We start from the raw sequence: 20,558 nt of genomic DNA, 5'->3' as shown, positions 1-20,558 counted from the left end.
TGAGCTGTTGGTTTTCTTAATAAATTGATTTATAATTTAATCATGTTTTATCTTCCTTATCATTAATTTTACGTGTTCCTATCTCTACTTGGTCGATTGTTTAAAGTTATCAATAAAATAATATGTAGTATATTCTGTGGCCACAAGAACCTTAGAACCTTCAAGATATTATATTATATTTATAATTTGTTAGTTATTTAAGTTATAAAGGTAATATTAGTAAATTGAAACAAATTTATACAGTAAAACCATTCATAAATATATTGAATAATAATTATTGCCATACAATAATATGATATATAACTGAGGGTAAAATAGTGCTATAAGCCCTGGCTACCTGTTACACCTCCCCCCACACAGCAAGTCTCTATACCTGGTCCTCACAACTATTATAAGGCTCTCTCTCTCTCTCACAACACCATAATCCCTGCACACTTATCATTCATAGTAACACAAATGAGTCCTCACAACACAATATTACACCAATACAAACCAATTTTCTTCACAATATTTTTTGCTGCTGTGTTTACATGGAGGAGGGTATGGCACACGGCTCCCTCCTTCCCAACCACACACACTTCCTCCTAACCACTCCCTCTTCCTCCCATCCACACCCTCTTCCTCCCATCTACACCCTCTTCCTCCCATCCACATCCTCCCATCCACAAACACTACCTTCCATCCACACAACCAAAAGGTTGGGTGGATGGGAAGGGAGGTGGGATGGGTAGGTAGGTGAGTTGGGTTGGAGGGGAGGTGGTGTAGGAGGAGGGTTGGGTGGGAGGGAGGGGGGGTGGGAGGGAGGGAGGGTTGGGTTGGTGGGTGGGGTGTTTGGGAGTGTTGGGTATAAGGAAAGGTGTGAGAGAGGGTGAGTGTATGGATGGGAGTGAGGGTGTGTGTGTGTGGGAGGTCCTCCCATACACACACCCTCACTCCCATCCATACACTCACCCTCTCTCACACACCCAACCTCCCACCTTAATGTGTGTGGATGGGACTAAGGTTTTCTCATTTCTTTCAGATTGTGCGCCTCCGAGGTGAACGTCTGACTGGTCGAGAACTCCTCCAAACAGGTAAAGTACTTATGACAATATATAATGACTATATGCAAGTATTTATGAATGTTATGTTTTAAATTTCTTGTATTCCAGGTTTGTTTATGTGGCTGACTGTGGACCTACAAGGGGCTTCTTGGAGGTAATAAAGGTAAAGTTTTTCAAGTTATAGTTGATAGTACTAACAGCACCGTAGTTAGACGTAGAATACACAGTAGTAACTCCGCCTTGTTCAGCCGAACATGCCGGTCCCAAGCCCGGATAAAGGAGGAGGGCTACTGCAGTGTTGAATCTACCATCGCCACTTAACAAACTTACATTATAAATTGCTCTGAAAAAGGTAATATCTTCTGTCAGCAACAGAGAAAAAATTACATATGTACTGTACATTGTGTAATATGTTTTTATATCTTTGTAGATAGGTAATACAAAATAAAGAATTGAATATACAGTATATTTTTTATTTTCTTATGTATACACTTCACATTTATTGCAATATACAGTAACAGTCCAGAAGTTGATACAGAAATATCATTGGTCATATAGCCTCGCTTTATACCTGCACTGTCTAGGTACAGTATATATCAATTTACTGGCCATTCCTGCAGTCTTATGTTCTCTCAAACCTACATTACCAAATATTAGCACATAAGAAAATCAGAGAAAACTTGTAATGATTGGCAACATCACTAGATATCTTTCTCCGTGTCCCGAGAAATAATCACATTACAGTACCACTACCATTATTTTTTCTCGGCAGATACATCAGTGATGGCGGGGCCGTCACATTACCAGCTGTTGTGGATTTCTCAATTCAACCTTTATATTGCAAACTCCACATAAGGTGAGTTTATTTCACTAGACCTTAAGGTTTTATAAAGTATCTTTTGTCAGGTTTTGGTCCTACACAGAATTTAGCTTTAGATAATAATGGAAGTGTTGTACTTTGTGAATAATTTTGGCCAGGCACAGTAGATATATTTCTAAATTTATCCAGGGGACCAAGTCTTTAGGGGGGTGGGGGTTGGGTGGGGGGAGGGGGGTTCATAAGTTGTTTTTTACAATTTTACAAGATTTTTTTCTTCTATATTTTCAGGTAAAACACTTCCATTCAGCAATTGGTGTGCAGTGTCCAGATTGTCAACATTTAGTAAGTAAAATTCTTACTATACTTTACTTTCATTTACTGTATATATACAATACTTTCAAATTAATAGTGTGTATGCAATCAAAAATGTTCTTTACTGTCATGGCCGATGAATTTCAAAATGAACACGAGACGCCCGTTCTCTCGGTAAGGTTGTCAAAATCCTTTGTCCGAGGCGTCTGTAACTTAAATGCATTATTTGTGCCATCTGTGGGTATCTAGTAGTTTTGATTACATGTACCCAATAGGGCATCACATGGGCATTGGTTTGTAACAGTTATACGTACAATGAATGGCACTTTGATGTCAATTGGTGATAATTATATGTAATTAATGTATATATCATGTTCTAAGTTACCCAGAAGCCATCATGTGGGTGTATCCAAGTTGATCACTTTAGTTCATGTTTCAGGTATAGTTTACAGTTCTACTGTACTTGTGGTTTATTTAGATCATTATCATTCAACTTCGGAATATGAAACGTAAAGTTTATTCAATATTTATTTATTTATTTATTTATTTATACACAGACATTGTAGGAGTACAAACCATTACAAACACCTACCCAGTGCAAGTTCCTCTACCAGTGCAAGTGCCTCTACCACTACCTACTACAAATACAAACGCCTCCCCGGTACAAACGCCTCCCCGGTACAAACGCCTCCCCGGTACAAACGCCTCCCCGGTACAAACGCCTCCCCCGGTACAAACGCCTCCCCGGTCCCCCGGTACAAATGCCATCCCTCAACACGCCACCAGAGGCCTCCCCACACTGAACAACAATTACATATTACACTTAATTTTACAAACCACTAAGATAAATGGATCCGTGCGAGATATTCAAACCGCTCACAATCCGTTTGATTGATGTCCGTGTATCTCGTTGTACACCTTGCTGATACTTCACCTGTGGACGAAAAATATATTATAAAATGGAAATTTTTTGCAACCACAACAAAACTGTGACTACCACGATAGTTAATAATGCTACTGTACATAATGTATCTTGCTATTTTTAATGCTTTGTGTGGCTTTAATCAAGGTTCACTCCTACAGTCTTGAATGCATTAGTACAGTACTTCAAATATTTTCTCAAGTTTTGCTAAATTATAAAAAAAATATTTCGGGAATACTTAACTTTCACATTACACTATTCTTACAGTAGTGTACAGAACACCAATTCTGTTCTTTCTTAGTAAGGTGGTAGTCATCAGGGTGTGGGATGCTGGACAGTTGTGGTCACCTTGTTGTGTCTGGTCCATCTATCTTGTACACCAACCACCTGCAGCATGATATTTGTTTTTAGATACTCTACATCTGAATTAATTAAGCTATTTTATATCCCTATCAATACACAATATTGAGGTTTACTTGTACTGTATGTTCTTAAATGCACCATTTGAAGTAATATATCAAGTTTTGCTAAATTATATAAAAAAAGGTTTCAGTAATACTTAACTTTTACATTACAGTACACTATTCTTGCAGTAGTGTACAGAACACCAATTCTGTTCTTTCTTAGTAAGGTGGTAGTCATCAAGGTGTGGGATGCTAGACAGTCGTGGTCACCTTGTTGTATCTGGTCCATCTATCTTGTACACCAACCACCTGCAGCATGATATTTGTTTTTAGATACTCTACGTCTGAATTAATTAAGCTATTTTATATCCCTATCAATACACAATATTGAGGTTTACTTGTACTGTATGTTCTTAAATGCACCATTTGAAGTAATATATCAAGTTTTGCTAAATTATATAAAAAAAGGTTTCAGTAATACTTAACTTTTACATTACAGTACACTATTCTTGCAGTAGTGTACAGAACACCAATTCTGTTCTTTCTTAGTAAGGTGGAAGTCATCAGGGTGTGGGATGCTAGACAGTCGTGGTCACCTTGTTGTGTCTGGTCCTTCTATCTTGTACACCAACCACCTGCAGCATGATTATATTTGTTTTTAGATACTCTACATCTGAATTAATTAAGCTATTTTATATCACTACCAATACACAATATTGAGGTTTACTTGTACTGTATGTTCTTAAATGCACTATTTTAAGTAATATATCAAGTTTAGCTAAATTATATAAAAAAGGTTTTAGTAATACTTAACTTTCACATTACTCTATTCTTACAGTAGTGTACAGAACACCAATTCTGTTCTTTCTTAGTAAGGTGGTAGTCATCAAGGTGTGGGATGCTAGACAGTCGTGGTCACCTTGTTGTGTCTGGTCCATCTATCTTGTACACCAACCACCTGCAACATGATTTGGATTTAGTTCAACCTTAATGTATTACTACCAATACACAACATTTACTCCAGAATTTCTTGGAATCTAAACTTGCATTCTTATATATATGTGATATATCCATACACTCAAACACCCTCCTATATCACCTTACACAGGAGCATTGTCCTTCCTCCAGTTTTGGCTGCAGCAGTCTTCTCAAAGGCATCATCCCCCACATACCTTCATAGTACATGCTATTTTTTGCAACACATTTTTAACATGCACTCCATTCACCATAGCTTGAGCACACCACCATCCATGCACGAGCGCCCCCACCCCCACTGGACGAGCGCCCCCCCCACTGTACGAGCACACCCAGCCCCACTGTACGAGCGACCCCCACTGTACGAGCGCACCCAGCCCCACTGTACGAGCGCCCCTCCACCGCCCAATGCTCCTCCTTTCCAACCCTTCACACAAAGTAAGTCCCTCCTCTCGAGTCTTACTTCCAGTAGTTTTTGGGGATGGTTATACTAAGATACATAAGTAACTTACCTAAGAAGGCTGAAGTAACATGCTGGGTGTTACATCTTGCTCAAGGTGTCGGTCACTTCCTCTACATTGGCATTCACGGATGTCAGCTGTCACCTGCAACGTGTTTAAAGTTGTAATTTATGTACAATGAAGATTAAACATACAATTTCCATCTACCACCAGACTACATGTACTTATACTGTCCCCAATTGTTTACTTAAATACCTTATCTACAAAAGATCTTATTTTAAGTTGCATTAGTGTTTTAGTTTTCTGAATACCTCAACAACTAACATTTACCACAACAATAGTATAGCCAATCATAACAAGCCTTCATCACCAATACTGCTACACTACTAAATCTCTCCACACTGCTTCATACACAACAGTTTACCACAGTTCACTTACTGAACCCTCCCTTCCTCCCACCCCTCAAGCCCCCTTAGGTGTTCCCCTTGACAACTTTGTCACATTTAGCTTGAATGAAAAACTTTACCAACACACCTGCTCACCCCATATGCCAATACACAAGCCATCTAGTCCCCCCTACCCTAATTACAACAAGCCACACAATGTTTAATGATTTCACAAGTCCCACAAGCTTCCCTTGCCTAAATAAAACTCAGTAAGTTGACTTTACCTGTTCTGGCATTTTAAGTTATTTCTCCTTAGGTTCAGTATGATGTTACTTCTGGCCAGCTTAACCTGAGGAGAAAGTCAGTACACGATTAGATTTTGAAAAGGAAACTGCAAAGTACGCAAGCTATTGATTTTTAATAATTTAAACAAGTGAAATTTTTTCTAGCTTAACTTTCTGAATTCATGATCAGTTAACTTGTGGCAAATTTTAAGTTATGTTCTTTAATATATTTGTTATCCAATATATAAACTATATAATAGGTAACTTAATATTAATTTGGGTTAGTCTTGATTAGTTACATTTAATCTGTTAGGCTGATTAGGTTAGTTAATTTGTTAGTTAAAACCCACCTACTAACAACCAGCTTTACTTACTATTAATCACATTACTACTACGTACTAATGCTCACTAATACTGTAACTAAATGGCATTTAGTCCTGTACATTTTTATAGCACTTTATTAAGCTTTCCCAAATCTCTACAGCTAATCTTAATTTGACTCCCAGCTCAGTTTATCTAGACAGTCCAAACAGCTCTCCAGAGCCCATTGTAAAATTGCAGTTTCGTCGAATATGCCCTCGTAGTTTAGAAATTCGTTTATCCTGTGTATTTTGGGTCGATTCAATGAAATGTGGCCTTAATTTCCAGGGGAAAGCACCCTCTTTAGAATTATATCCCCCCCCCCAAAAAAAAAGCATGGAAATCTTTAAAACTCCTTTCTGACATTCTTTGCTCCCTGGTTAAAATGGTGTTAGAAATACTCCAATAAGGAGATCTAAAGGTTGGGGATGGTTAAAAGTCAGGCGTGTACTGGCCGAAACTGCAATAATACCGAGCCCTCCAACACACACACATTCCTCCAACGCGCACACACACAGTCCTCCAACACACACACACAGTCCTCCAACACACACACACAGTCCTCCAACACACACACACAGTCCTCCAACACACACACACCCCCACCAACCCCCACACACACAGTCCTCCAACACACACACACTCCTCCAAAACACACACAGTCCTCCAAAACACTCACACACACACAGACCTCCAAAACACTCACTCACACACACACAGTCCTCCAACACACACACAGTCAGTCACACAGTCAGTCTCACACACACACACACACTTCTCCAGAGCCCTCCAACACACACACAGTCCTCCAGAGCCCTCCAACATTCACAGTCAGCCAGGTCCCACACACACACCCTCCACTGCCCAGTGTAGGAGCACAGTGTTGAGTGGTTTATGGGCTGACCATAATAGCTAAGATAATATATAACTAACTTAACTGATGAGGCTGAAGTAACATGCTGGGTGTTAAGTCTTGCTCAAGGTTCTGTCACTTCTCCATTGGCCTTCAAGTACACCAGCTGTCACCTGCAACATGCTTAAAGTTGTAATTTACGTAGAATGAAAATTAAACTTGCAACTTCCATCTACCACTACACCACGTGTACTCACAGTCCCCAACTGTTTACATAAACCATTACCTCCACACTAAAACTATAGCATTTTTAGATCTCATGGTGTTGTCCCGACCTCCGTAAAGTGTCATTAATGCAAGAACGAATGTAAGTGTCGCCAAGACCAACATGTGGTAACTCCAACGAGAACCAGGCCAATAAGGTAAGAAATAAGGGATTCCAACATATGGCGAGAGTCGGTTAGATTAGGTCCGGTTTATGTTTTTATAGGGTTTTTTTTTTTTGCATTTTTCATTCGCCGAGCCAATATTTTTTTCGGGAAACACCTCACCAAAAAAATTATAAAAAACGACCAATTTCCGACGGAAATGGAGGTCATAACCGATCTAAACACAAATACGCTAAAAATATTTTGTTTTACTTTCTAATTGTTGTGTGCACATACAAATGGACCTTTTTCACCAGGAGACAACCAAGGAACCTCCAGGTTACGTTACGTTGTTAGGTTAGTTATGGTGCTTTTTGGTTGTTGACCAATGGGTTTTTCCGATTGTAAAATCCATGGTTGTCCACTTAAAAAATTACCAGGAACCTTAATGTTACGGGATTTAATATATACTGTATTCTGAAACGTCTCGCCTAGCCTAGCCTAGCCTAGCCCAGCCCCGCCCGGCTCCCTACCTCACCTCACCTCACCTCACCTTGCCCGGCTCCCTACCTCGCCTCGCCTCGCCCCCTCGCCCGGCCTGGCTGCCCCTGCCCCTGATTCCCACCTCGCCAGGCTCCTCACCCCTGGATTCCCACCCTCACCCTGCCCGGGGCTCCCCACCCTCACCCCACTCTTGGCTCCCACCTCCTCAGGGCCCGCCACTCCCCCTCACCTCACCACGCCCGGCCCCCACCTCACCCCACCTGGCTCCCCTCCCCCCCACCACCACCTCCCACCACCCGGCTCCCCACCACCACCACGCCCGGCTCCCCACCCATCACCCCGCCCGGCTCCCCACTCCCACCCACCACGCCCGGCCCCTACCTCACCCCACCACGCCCGGCTCCCCTACCTCACCCCCACCCGCCTCACCACCACGCCCGGCTCCCCACCTCACCTCACCACGCCCGGCTCCCCACCTCACCCCACCACGCCTGGCTCACCTCACCTCACCACGCCCGGCTCCCTACCTCACCTCACCACGCCCGGCTCCCTACCTCACCTCACCACGCCCGGCTCCCTACCTCGCCTCGCCCGGCTCCCTGCCTCGCCCCGCCCGGCTCCCTGCCTCGCCCCGCCCGGCTCCCTACCTCGCCTCGCCCGGTTAGAACCCTTAATAAATTGTTTCAACTCCCAGAAATCGTAGCTAAAGAGTAACCAAAGAACTAGCCATTAAAAAATACATATTAATTCCGCAAAAAAATACTTATATTTGTTAAATCTAGTCAATGCGGCGCAGTTTTCAATGGTGAATACAGTGGTGGTGATGAACGTTTGGGGAACTACGTAGTTATTGAGTTATGACCACCCGGCTCCCCCATAAGTGTGTTGGGCTTCGAAGCAATAAATAAAAATTAAATAAAACCGTAATCTAACCCAATCTGGTCATTGTACTCACTTACTGGTTAATTATTACCTAAATACTGATGAACGGTTTACGCTCGTTACTCACTACCGGCTCATAGTTTAGGCTCGTTTGTCAGGACTCATTTGGCGGTATATTTGCCTAAAACATTAAGAAATTACTGGTTAGACGTTAGAGAGCCACTTAATATAATACTAAACCATATTAATGTATTTGTTGAAGCTGCAAAGTAGGTACCATGGGCCTTAGAGCCCAGTGAAACTTGGGGATACGACCCTATGAGGCAAGTGAACTGTAACAACCGGCCGGCAGGTTTTTTACTTAAATCAGCATTTATTACGCCATAATTAAGTATATTAAACACTACTCAAAAGAATAACCATTTCTCTTGGCCATTTTGACTGTAGGATGTCGGGCAAAAAATGTACACGTATATAAAGGAGACTAGAGGAGCGGTGCTTACCTGCCTGTCAGCTGCAGTCAGTGAGTGGCGAGTGGTCGGTGAGGAAAGAGACGGAGGTGAGTTAGTCGAGGCCTTTTATAGGAAGGTTCAGAGTGACGTCACAAAGCTTCATTGAATCATTTTTTTTGCTTCATTGAATCATTTTTTTGCTTCATTGAAGCATTTGAAGCTTCGAACCTGTATATACGTTAAAATACGTAAAAACGTCAAATTTGTGGCCCGATTTCACTTTTCATTAACTTTAAGGGTATAATACAACGTAAATAATGTCCCAGAAGGAAAATCAGACCCCCCTGTGCCCCTAAAGCCTACTTACTGAAGTACTTTTGGGGTAACTATTATATTTAATCACAGAAAACGGAGCAGGGGTAACTATTATATTTAATCACACAAAACGGAGCAGGGGTAACTATTATATTTAATCAGTGTTCAGTCGCAGCCAATATATTAAATATTGACCTCATACATAATTTTTATAATTTTTCTATTAAATTTGTTTATATCTTGACAGTCTTGGTCTGTCCTTCACTGCCGACAACAGTATTGAAGTAGTTAGGTTGGTTGGTGATAGTGAGATGAACGCATTAGCTCAGAGGTTAAGAGTACTGCTTACTGTTCATGGTGGTCATATACTCCTATTGGTATTATTTTTGGTTATGTGTGTATTCTTAGCCCTTATCAGCCGCTTTAACAAGAGTTTTATTGTGTATATAATGTGCTTTATTTATTAACAGCTTTTAGGAGTATTACAATATTGAAAACGATCGTATTTTTATTATTATTAACAAGTCATTATTTTATGCTGTCAGTCCATTAATTTACATATGACGTCTCAGTAAGGTTAAACTGGAACAATTTCAACAGTTTTATTGATCTTTATTGGGAATTTATCACATGTTCAGGAAAAATACATCATGGATACTAGAGTTGAACACTTGGAGGCTTTATTAATACATTACACCATAAAACAAGAGAAACAATATTTGTAATACAATAAAGTACACATTAGGGTATGAACTACACATACAAGAATATTATATAGTACATAATGTAATAGACCTAAGAGGGTGACTCAAGAAGCCAGAAGAAATCTGCGGTCAGGTTGTATTAGGGTGATTAATCTAAAGTTTATTCACTGAAATTTTAATATATAGAAAAAAAAATATTTTTTTAACAAATAACGGAGCTACTGAAGTATGTGGTCTATAGAGCTGGAGCTACTGAAGTATGTGGTCTACAGAGTTGGTGCTACTGTAGTATGTGGTTTACAGAGCTGGAGCTACTGTAGTATGTGATCTACAGAGCTGGTGCTACTGTAGTATGTGGTCTACAGAGCTGGAGTTACTGAAGTATGTGGTCTACAGAGTTGGTGCTACTGTAGTATGTGGTCTACCGAGCTGGAGTTGTGTCTACCAGGATATTTACACTGTAGCATCCATGAACCTAGCCTAACGTAGGTGATGTTATGTTACGTTGTGTTAATGGATGGTTTAGTGTAAATATCCCGGTAGACACAGCTCCAGCTCGGTAGACCACATACTAAGGCCGCTCTAGCTCTGTAGACCACATACTACAGTGCCCCCTGTCATCTGGTGACGGTGGTAGCGGTGGTGCTTCAGTCACCTGGTGTTCTTGGCGGTGATGTAGCCTCCTGTCATCTGGTGGTGGTGCCTCAGACATCTGGTGTTGTTGGTGGAGATGTAGCCTCCTGTCATTTGGTGGTGGTACCTCAGTCACCTGGTGTTGATGGTGGTAATGTAGCCTCCTGTCATCTGGTGGTGATGGTGGTGATGTAGCCTCCTGTCATCTGGTGTTGTTGGTGGTGATGTAGCCTCCTGTCATCTGGTGGTGGTGCCTCAGACATCTGGTGTTGATGGTGGTGATGTAGCCTCCTGTCATCTGCTGGTGTAGCCTCCTGTCATCTGGTGGTGATGGTGGTGATGTAGCCCTGTCATGGTGTGGTGATGTAGCCTTCTCTGTCATCTGGTGGTGGTGATATTGCCTTCTGTTATTTGGTGGTGGTGGTGATGTAGCCTCTCTCATCTGGTGGTGATATTGCCTTCTGGTGGTGGTGGTGATGTGGTGGTGGTGGTAATGTCATCTGGTGTTGATGGTGGTAATGTAGCCTCATCTGGTGGTGGTGTGGTAATCCTGTCATCTGGTGGTGGTGATGTAGCCTCCTGTCATCTGGTGGTGGTGGTGATGTAGCCTCCTGTCATCTGGTGGTGGTGGTGATGTAGCCTCTGTCATCTGGTGGTGGTGGTGATGTAGCCTTCTCTCATCTGGTGGTGGTGATATTGCCTTCTGTTATTTGGTGGTGGTGGTGGTGATGTAGCCTCCTGTCATCTGGTGGTGGTGGTAATGTAGCCTCAGTCATCTGGTGGTGGTGGTGGTGATGTAGCCTCCTGTCATCTAGCCCTGTCATCTGGTGGTGGTGGTGATGTAGCCTCCTGTCATCTGGTGGTAGGTGATAGTGTTATTTGGTGGTGGTGGTGATGTAGCCTTCTCTCATCTGGTGGTGGTGATATTGCCTTCTGTTATTTGGTGGTGGTGGTGGTGATGTAGCCTCCTGTCATCTGGTGGTGGTGGTGATGTAGCCTTCTGTTATCTAGTGGTGGTGGTGGTAATGTAGCCTCCAGGCATCTGGTTTTGGTGATGTAGCCTTCTGTCATCTGGTGTTGGTGGTGAAGTAGCCTCTGCCATCAGTCTGTCCCTTGTTCTTCACTTCTGTAAGGTTAGATGATATGAATAGTTATACAGATTTAATGATAAATGGATAGATTCACAGACTTACTAATTGGCAAAGCCATTGGATACTTATTTACAGTAGGGTCCTTTACTTAGGCTAAGTCTCTAAAAAGTAATAGTATGTCTACAGGAGAAATAGTGAAGAGTTTTCTGATAAATTTAACAAGTATTACATTGCACTTGGACTAACTGAGGTTGGCAGATCACTTCAACAATATAATATTTTGTGGTTAATAGAGAAACAGCTTCATCTGTTATGTATTTTTTACTTTTAGCTATGAATTATCTTACACTATTATTGGTTTTGATGTAGTTTGATAACTTGTTTCAGTCTTTTATAGCTGTGAAGAAGAAAGTGTTTTTTGCTTAACGGCAAACACCAGGTACAGTACTGTACAGCACAGTACTGTATACCACAAAATTATGTTCCCTCCCTCTAGAGCCCTGCCGGTTCATATCCCTAATCCTTACAAAATTTGGTGTTAAATAGTCTGGCCACAGTCTGTTGAATATAATACAAGAGTGATTCAGACTTAGTTGCTTCACTCTAACTGTCACACTTAACATTTTCAGTGATTATAAGACTCTGAGACCAATGTGATCTCTTGCATTCGTGTCAAGAGTAAACCTCGCTGCCTTGATTTAAATAATTTTTAATTTGAATTTTAGCTTGTGTGTTAAGGCAGCGTGTAATGATGATCAGGAATAGTCTAAGTGACTTTGTATGAGTGCCAAGCATAGATTGCTCTGGGCATCAGCTGAGACATATGGCATTTCTATAAATAAATTGTTTATCCTAACCTTAGTTTTACTTACTATATTATCTACAATTTATTCTCCAGATGAAGAAATTCAAGAGTTAGCCCAAGGTATTTCACTGAGTTTACTGGGGTTCATTCCCACATTGAAGTAAAACTCCCCAAGTTGTAATTGGCTGCATGGCGCAACACCAGTCTCTCAACGACTGCCAGATAATATAATGGCATCCAGCCAATGCTGGATTTAGGCACAAGGTAAGTAAGCTACAGCTTAGGGCCTCACATTATGAGGGCCCTATAAATATGTTTGAGATACAGTAAGTAAAAAAAAAAATTTATGAATCAAATTGCCCTGGCTTAAATAACTTATTTCATTTGCAGGTCAGAAAATTTAGTCTAATAATGTTTATAATTTTAAAGCATCATTTGGAAACCTTATTAATTAGTTTTTCAATTCACCCATTCACTGACTCATGTTAGCTGTGTGGCAGTTGATTGCTGCCTAGATGCAGTACGGTAAATTTTGTGTAACAAATATAAACTTTCTTCTCAGCCTCTACAAAACCCTGGGCAGTACTCAAATTATTCTTGAATCCTGACATCTTCTGACACTAAACTAGGTGGGAAGCACATACAAAGGCTGCTTCACCCATAAGCCCATAGGTGAGTTATACAGAAATTAAATTATGTACTGGAATGATGCTTCTCCCAATGTCCATACTAATGACTGTGAAGAGGGTGAAACAAGAAGAAAGCTGATATTCTTCTTGAGAAAACTGAGGAACTGGAATGTGTGTTCATGTTCATTGGTTAGATCATTTCCACAAACCAACAAAACCCTACAGGATCCACAGATTCGACTTAGCACATGTACAAAGCTTTACACATTGCTCACTAACTTCTTGAAATAAATCCTAGAATGTGTTGATGAAATTGGACTCAAAGCAAAAGGAGACCTGCCTGATGTAGACTACAAGTGTGAATAAAAGAGTGAGAAAAAACAAGTCAGTGATGGTGATGCAGCAAATGATGATGACAGGCTTTCTCCAAGAGACAAATTTTGAGTAAAATACTTTATTCCCATGATGGATTCCCTTGAAATCAGTGTGAAAAAAAGACAGTCATATACCGTACAATAATGTTGCAAAAATATAGAAATTTTTAGTTGATTTAGAAAAACAGTTGTGTGACAGTGTAAAGTTTGTGATGAAAGACTACCCTGATGATATTGATGTTACCCTTGTTGGGGAAGTAAAGCAATTTCATGTTTATACCAAGATAAATTATTCTAATAAAGGATATTTATGCCACTAGGATCTCTATCAAGTCATCTTCCAAGATAAGATTCATTTGGCTTTCCCTAATGTAGAAGCAATATTGTGGCTACTTTTCAGTCTAATAGTAACAACCTGCTCAGGAGAAAGGTAAATTCTGTAGCAGAAAAGGATTAAAAATGAACTATGGACAACAATGCTGTGATAAAAGTTCTCTGCATTAAGCATTATGTGAATAGAAAGTGAAAAATATGTAGCTTATCGTTGGACGACTTCATCCAAGACTTTGCTCTTGGGAAACTATGAAAGAAATTTTTTTAAATTTTATGTGATGTTCAAACAGAAGAGACAGTGCCAGTTGTATTACTGCTTCCATTTACTAAGGGTGAAACTGTTTGATTTGTTTATATAATAGTAGGAGTAACCAGAGAACATATTATCTCAACTATGTGACGAATAACTTCTGTTACCAAAATTGTCACGTATACTTGGAGTACACTTGACTAACTGTAAAGTGTAGACTGGTCACCTTAGACTGGTCCTAGACTGGGTCCTCTTAAGCTACGCTTTGCCAACTATGTAACAATATTTTCTTTGTAACAGTATAACACAGTAATGGGGAGAACATAATATCTCTACCTTTACCAATTGTGTATCTGTTGGGTGACTGTTACTTGTTGTATAACAACTACTTGTGAAGCTGTCATGTATGTAACAACCTTCTTGGGGTGTCACCACTTGTAACAATCACTTGTGAAACATGTTACCTTATATTCTAGACGTACTAAAATATAGATCAAAGTTTATTGGGTCCTCAGTAACTTAATCCAATAGGTTCCTTTTGTGTATTTATTATAAAAGGTTTCTATGTACACTTTCAAAAGGGATTATCACCATAACTTAATCACTGTAGCTATGAGTGTTAAATGAGGACGGAGGCTCTCTTAAAGTAGCTCTTATAAAATACGTCCGATTGATGTGAGAGTGGGAGTGATATTGAGTAGGGACCCTCGACGGAGAACGGAAATATATCCGACGTCCTCCCTCGAGGAAAGACGAAAGCACATCAACGATGGCTCTAAATAACATCTTCCTCTCGTCGAGGTTATCAAACCACTGCCCGCAATAGGTGGCCAGGCAGCCGGATACTTAGCCCTTAGCCCAGCACCATGTGACGTGACTTCCCGTGGACACACCTTACCACGTGCTCTGAAGATGAACCTCATAGCTAGTGGAAAGTTACAGGGGGTAATAGCTATACAGGTCTAATATAATTAACCCACATTTATATAAATACTTCTGCCTATAAGACAGGGGCTAATACAAGGGTTGATCTGTGCAATGTTTTATGTTAAAAGTCTTCAATTTCATATTTGCTAGTTAGGAAACCAAAGTATTTTATAATGCAAATACAGTAGGCTCTCGCCAATAACGACTTCTACAATAAGGTTTTCGACAATAACGGTAAGTTACAATAGATACCCATTTTCGATAATAACGTCTGGATTCTCTTGAATAACGGAAATTTCGCGGGAAGCGTCCGAGCGCATCAATGAAAGCATTTGTTTGCCGCCATGTTGATGACGTAGTTGTCCACTCCGCCTCACTGTCACACACGCTCAGTGAAATACAGCGCTGCGCCCATGTGTGAGATTTTCGCCACTATAACCAATGGTTGTTAGGGTCGGTGATCAATAATGGCTTCCGCATTTTTGCCTGTGGGGGCTAGGGGAGGTGGTGGAGGGAGTGATTTGCCACCTGAATGACTGGGAACTTTTAAAGTGAGGAAATTGAACTGTCCTGAGTCTACAGTGCGAAATATTAAGAGGAACTTAGAGGAGACCAAGAAGAGTACTGTATTGTGCTGGCTAAAAATATTTTGGTAGTGATGGACATGCGAGGCGAGCTATGAATGATAAAGGCAATAGAAACAGGTTGTTAGTGATAACAGAGCATTTTCTTGTGAAATGGTTAGCTTGTAGAATGAAAGACAGTGCAAGTGTTAGCGGCCCTCAGATACGGAACAATCATCACACCAAGCACCTCAAAAACTACCGGTAAGTGTTATATTACTCAAACTCTTTATTTTGATGATTGAATAGCAATTCTTTTTATTTCAGCTAACAAAAAGTGTTAGGAGGGCTTCAAGGGGAAAAATGGGTGAAATTCTTGTGGCAGCGGCACCAATAAACCCTTTTTACATGTATTTTAATGTCACACAAATAACGTTTTCGCTAATAACGGTGTTTTTCAGGCACTTATTAAACGTTATTGGTGAGAGCCTACTATAAGGCATTTTCTAAGATGTATATATTATTTAAATTATAAGTTGTTCATTGCATCTTCGCCTATGTATACTGTACAGTATATGTAAATACATAGTTTTATAAAAATATACATATAGTTTTTTTACCTTTATGTTACAATGTGATACCGTACACCCTTTCTCACTATCATATATTTTATCCTTTTATGGTATGGAGCGTCTAAATCTTGACACAGCTTTGGGCTTCAGCATGTCTTAATACAGCCCTCCATCTAGCACTGATTGTAGTGATTATATAGTTACTACAGTACAGTACTATATAGTACAGTAAGTACAGTAAATTTAAGTTTAGTGTAATTAAGTTTGGTTTAATACTGTACAGTACTGTACATATTTCTACTTTAATGTTAAGCATGTCAGACTAGCCAAAGTGCAGTGCCTCTCTCCACCCACGAAGGCTCCAGCAATCATATAGGAAAGTAAGTGTCCCGGAGTGTTCATTTGTTATTATGCCTCTAAGGGTAACATCAAATGAAGACAATTTTTTAAAAGGTACTGGATACAGGGAAGTGTACAGATGAGGTGTGTCTGTGTGTAAGATACTGTAGGTGTAAATATGGAGGAGAAAGTAGAGATGTCTAATAAATATGTTAAAGAAGAGGTACTGCATGAACCAACCCTCTGGAAAACATGTAACAACACAAAAGTGAACATACTGGACGTGGCAAGCTATATGTTTTACCTTGATAAGAAATGAGTTTATCTTGGGCCACTGCAGGATGAGTGAAGGAAATGGGTGAACTTTTGACAGTTTCTCTAAGGCATCTTTGTTGGTCGGTCCACTCGGTCTACTTCCCCGACCTCGCCTTCCTCTGTCACAATAAAAAGTGAGTTAGTGAAATACTGTACAGGCATCCCTCAAGGTACAGAAGGTTGAGTAATGGAAATTCACATCAAAGGAACCAAAAAAAAATATGGAATAATCTTTGATATAGAGGAAAAACTTCCATTAGGTACTGGGACATTGCACAGTACATTACAGTACTGGTATTGGTTTGCTCAGATCCCATAAAGAATCTCCACCCCAACTTATTACACCTAAAGATTAACCACCTCAATGCCAGTGGTGGGCACGTTTCCGCTAATCCGCTAACCACTAATTAGCGAAGCTAACTTTCTCGTAAGCGGATTAGCGTTTTCTCTACCTTTGGAAACCATTAGCGGACCAATTAGCTTCCGCTAAATTTAGTTCCGCTAACTTTAAGTCCGCTAACAAAAATTTATACATGTTTGTTCCTGTCTGTTGTAAGTGTGTGACGCCGCAACGCGTGTCTCCAACAGCCAGTCAGGCACGCTTGGCTGACTGCGTGTTAGTACGTGTAAACGTGACAAGACATGATTTGTCGACGCCGCGCTGCAGCAGCTGAGCAGCATTGTGTAATTCTGCAGTTTACAGTAAATAAAGACTGTCAGTGTATGTTGAAAGAATCATAGAATGTAATTGTAAACTAATGTATAATTTCATTTTTCATTTATTTATTAATTTAATTAAGGATTTTTTTGTGTCAATATATTTGACTAAGTACTGCATAAGTTCATAACCAGGATGTCATCCAAGGTGTGTGCCAAATAAAATTTTCTAAAAACTTACTTTTCATTAAAGTTTAGAGTTTTCTGTTTATTTACATGACTAAGACCAACAATAAATTATATAAAAATGCACTGGTATAATGACTAAGACCAACAATAAGTTATATAAAAATGCACTGGTATAATGTGTATGTGGTTGGTCTTGCATATTTACATACATAATGAATAAAACCGATAGGTTGTATGAGAATACAATTTAATTATTTGTGAAATTGTGTACAGTGTACACCTTGATAAGTTGATCATCAACTGATCTTGGCATGATGCTATTTGCTACCTATGCTATACAGTACTATAGTTTTTGGATTCGTTTAATACTTTCTGTCTTTTCGTACAGTAAATAAAGATTATAAAGTGTATGTCTATGTCTAAGCTACAAGACAACATATGAAAATTTCAGCTCTCTAGGTCTGTTTTTAAGGGTTCTAGAGCCCCCCCCCAAAAAAAAACGAAGCTAAATTCATATAATAAAAGTTAGCGGTTAGCGTTAGCTTCCGCTATTTTTTTTAGCTATTTAGCGGCTTAGCGTTAGAGAAGTTAACTTTTTAGTTAGCAGATTAGCGGTTAGCGAAGCTAACTTTTCGTTTAGCTGTGCCCACCACTGCTTAATGCTATATGTGGGATTGAGGTTAGGTTAGCATTTGGGTGGTTAATCTTTAGGTGAAATAAACTAGGGTGGAGATTCATCAGGTGATCCCACTATTACGAGGTACAGTAAACTTGGTGGGGGTGGGGGGGGCCTTTCAGTGTTTTCCTTTTAATTTGTATAGTACTTGTTAAAAGTTTTATAAGGTAAGTTTAAAATTTAAAGACCAAAATATTTTGTGCACAGCAAAGTTAGTCACAGATCTGTAATGTGCAGTTAAGGGTTCAGGAATTTTGGGTGTATGTTTTAGGGCTGCAGTCCCATACTGTATCTTAAATTTCCCATTGAAATACATAGAATGATTTAACATGATTCAACACCACCCACACCTGCTGTGCTGATAGTGAAGTGAAGTGAAAGAATTAAACATTAAACTTTGAGATGACTATCACAGATTCATATCATTCTTGATGGCAATCTTTTTTAAAGAGAAAGTAATTCTGTGCGAGTATTAGAACTAATTAAGATGAAACAGTTTCAAATATTATTGGTGAACGTGGAGGAGACAGTTACCACCAGAAGTAACTTATGGATCTGAACCAAAATTCCTGGAGGTAATATTTGCATGACATTGAAAACCAAAATGGAAGCATATTAATAACAGCGAAAGAAAGACCGGTGCATGAATGAAATTTCACCCCCAATTTTCACTGATATTAGGGAATACTGTATTATGTTGGAGAAAAATATTAAAATGGGTGAAATCATGTGCTTAACTAACCTAAGAAAATCTGACCTGACCTGACCTGACCTAACCTGACCTGACCTAACCTGTATCTTAACTCGCCTATATCTAGAAAAATAAGCATTTGCACAAGAAAATGAATAGAAGTAAAAGCATAATCAGTGTATAAAACTGTGGTATAACTGCAGTTTCGGACAATATGGATCTCGAGTTGAGCAATGTGTTTTTCCGATTGTTTAGACAATTTTAAGACAGTTCTTTTAACGTATCCCTCGTAAATTACTTAAATATATCAGAATCATCATGGAAGAAAGGTGTCTTAAAATAATCGGATAAAACACATTGCTCAACTACTAGGGGTATTGTCCAAAACTGCAGTTTTACCAAAACTCTTAAAAAATACCTTATATTTACTTAACTACTGACGGTCACCGGCCTTTGCTGCTTTATTAACTTGAGAAAATTATTTACTAGAATTAAAATAAGCACATACCTGCACCTGCTGTTTCCCACACACAGGTAACGTGGTGCTGTGGTTGTGTATAATCCATAACTGACAGAGGTGACAGCTGCGCCACCAGGCAAGTTTGTTTGTTTACTAATATTCTGTTTCTGAGCGGGTGCAGTTCCTTTACCTTTATCACATTTTACCCTCTATTATTAAGACTAAAGCGTGATTTAATGGCCTATATATTATGCTAGACTATTTATAATAATTTTGAATTTATTTAACCTAGTCATACTGTCATATATAAATATATATACAGCTGTGTTAAAAATGTTTATGCATTAGGGAACTTCTTTCTTTATCTATCCTCGACCTCGGGCTCGAACCCAGGAGGTAATGGAGAGTGGCACGCACACTATCGGCTACACTACAGTATACCAGTTAAAATGTTATTTTAGGAATAATATGATGCCGAATTATGTCTAACAACTTCAAAAATTATTAAATTGGTCTTGACAATGGTTTCAGAATCATTAATTGAACAATCAGCTATAACTGCACAAATCCCCTATATAATTCCAACAAATATCTAAAACCCTCAACCATGACACATTCTCTTCGAGCTTTACAGTAAGAGAAGTGTAAGGCAGTAGAGAGAAGTGCTGTCTATAATGGCCAGAATCTAGACACGTATGAATAACTGTACCAGCACTGCACTCCAGCGAAGTGACAAGTTTGCCAACTCAACATATGTGAAAATGAATTTGCCAATCTTATAACTTTGAACATTAGAGTTCCCAAACACATCAGTTACAGGGTTTATTATGGACAATGTATATCAAGTATGAGGAGTGTAGCTGCCTGTTCACAATTTATATGCTGCCTCTGGTGCCCCAAATACCCTTCTCATTAGAAGGCTTATCTTAGTCATGGTTTTACTCTTACTTTATTTTTAACCTCTTCGCCACTGATCGGCTAATTAGCCGCTTGGGCGGTCGGTCACGTC

At 39.7% G+C, this 20,558-nt stretch overlaps 2 long non-coding RNA genes across 7 annotated transcripts; one reads left to right on the top strand and one right to left on the bottom strand.

The window, feature by feature from the left end:
- The first annotated feature begins 886 nt into the window (after positions 1 to 886).
- On the top strand, positions 887 to 13,896 carry LOC121857052. Of its 4 annotated transcripts, XR_006087096.1 has the most exons (8): positions 887 to 1,073; positions 1,152 to 1,206; positions 1,816 to 1,899; positions 2,152 to 2,205; positions 5,640 to 5,721; positions 7,135 to 7,242; positions 12,668 to 12,838; positions 13,137 to 13,896. It is a non-coding gene; the product is annotated as an uncharacterized LOC121857052 (long non-coding RNA). The 4 variants fall into 4 exon arrangements; XR_006087095.1 differs by having other exon boundaries at positions 888 to 1,197; XR_006087093.1 differs by having other exon boundaries at positions 888 to 1,206.
- On the bottom strand, positions 3,830 to 6,951 carry LOC121857053. 3 transcript variants are annotated; one of them, XR_006087099.1, is made up of 4 exons: positions 6,906 to 6,951; positions 5,608 to 5,672; positions 4,989 to 5,081; positions 3,830 to 4,136 (listed from the first exon to the last, which is right to left on the bottom strand). It is a non-coding gene; the product is annotated as an uncharacterized LOC121857053 (long non-coding RNA). The 3 variants fall into 3 exon arrangements; XR_006087097.1 differs by lacking the exon at positions 6,906 to 6,951 and having other exon boundaries at positions 3,832 to 4,136; positions 5,608 to 5,694; XR_006087098.1 differs by lacking the exons at positions 3,830 to 4,136; positions 6,906 to 6,951 and adding an exon at positions 4,214 to 4,459 and having other exon boundaries at positions 5,608 to 5,706.
- Positions 13,897 to 20,558: the final 6,662 nt, after the last annotated feature.

Source organism: Homarus americanus, unplaced genomic scaffold (assembly GCF_018991925.1).
Source record: "Homarus americanus isolate GMGI-L3 unplaced genomic scaffold, GMGI_Hamer_2.0 scaffold44060, whole genome shotgun sequence".
NCBI lineage: Eukaryota > Metazoa > Arthropoda > Malacostraca > Decapoda > Nephropidae > Homarus > Homarus americanus.
The sequence above is the reverse complement of the archived record's forward strand: the minus strand, read 5'-3'. Positions and strand labels throughout refer to the sequence as shown.